Genomic DNA, 1,328 nt, shown 5'->3' with positions numbered 1-1,328 from the left:
TAACATTTCCCTGGTATAAGATCATAGATGATAGATGACATAACTTACACAATCTCAACTCTCAAGGGAACTATTTATAAAATATCAAATTAAGTTGATTGTCTAAGCAACGATCAGACAGCTAAGAGACAGGGACAAATCAATGAAAATATACAGACCAAAATTGACATTTATACATGACTTGCTCTAAGGAAGTAGTTAATTAAGAAAATGTTCTACTAAAAAGTTTAGCAAAAAAGGTAGAGGAAAAATATTGGCACATACATAATGTTCAAAACTATCTAGTCATTCTTTGTCCATGCCTACTTGATGAGATTAGTGCAATTTGTCGGTGTTATCCTTTTCCAAAAGTTTTACTACTTTGCTAAAACATACAAACGTCCAAGAGGCTCTCTTGATTGATTCTTTTTTCAAAAAGGAGCTAAACAAAATGTTGGAATAGTATATTTATTTCCAACCTAACAGACAAGTACTACAACTTTTTTTCATTGTTGAGATGCGTTTGATAGTAACTACCCTCTTTTGCTGGATGCAACTTGCCAAAATTTCATGACACCGGCACCTTTATTGGCTTCACGAATACACCATACACACAGACACCAAAGTAATGATCCTTTTTTTTTTCCGATAATGCTAAATGTACAAGTTCTTTTAACAATTAAGTCCAACCAAAAGTTGAAAGGAGGTAAAGAAGATGTTAGAATTAATGTTAAATGCATAAATAATATAGATCAGAAAATACGTCTAAAAATATTTGATTAGACTTAGTTACAAAAATGACTTAGGTCTAATTTAGATAAACAGTTTAATTAAACTTCTTTTGACAAAATATCTTAAACAATAAATGGCTATATTAAAAGTAGTTTATAAATAAGTTATTTTGTATTTAGATTTTTAGCTCTAAAAGTGCTTATTTTATAGAAATGTGATAAAAAGTAGTAATATTATGAGAGAAGTCATTTTTTTTAACTTCTCTATAAGTTCCTAAATAATTTTTTAGAAAGCTACAATTTGGTTTTGAAAATTGCACCAAACATTAATACTATTACTTTTCATAAGTCAAAAACTCAAAAAAGTTACTCTTAAAACTTTCTAAACGGTCCTTATTCATCTAGTATTTTTCTTTTTCTTTCTCTTAAAAAGAAAGTAAATATTTTGTTAATTAAAAAGAAATGACAATAGATGATTTGATAAACATATATCGAGAAATGGCTATACTCAAGGTCACTCTCAAACAGGGCAAAGAAACAACATTATTAACGAGAGGAAATTGAAAGAATATTTAAACGACGCTTTAGAATTGTTGCTAAATTATAAAAGGTATGTCA

The sequence above is a fragment of the Arachis ipaensis genome, chromosome B03 (assembly GCF_000816755.2).
Source record: "Arachis ipaensis cultivar K30076 chromosome B03, Araip1.1, whole genome shotgun sequence".
Classification (NCBI taxonomy): Eukaryota; Viridiplantae; Streptophyta; class Magnoliopsida; order Fabales; family Fabaceae; genus Arachis; species Arachis ipaensis.
The sequence above is the reverse complement of the archived record's forward strand: the minus strand, read 5'-3'. Positions refer to the sequence as shown.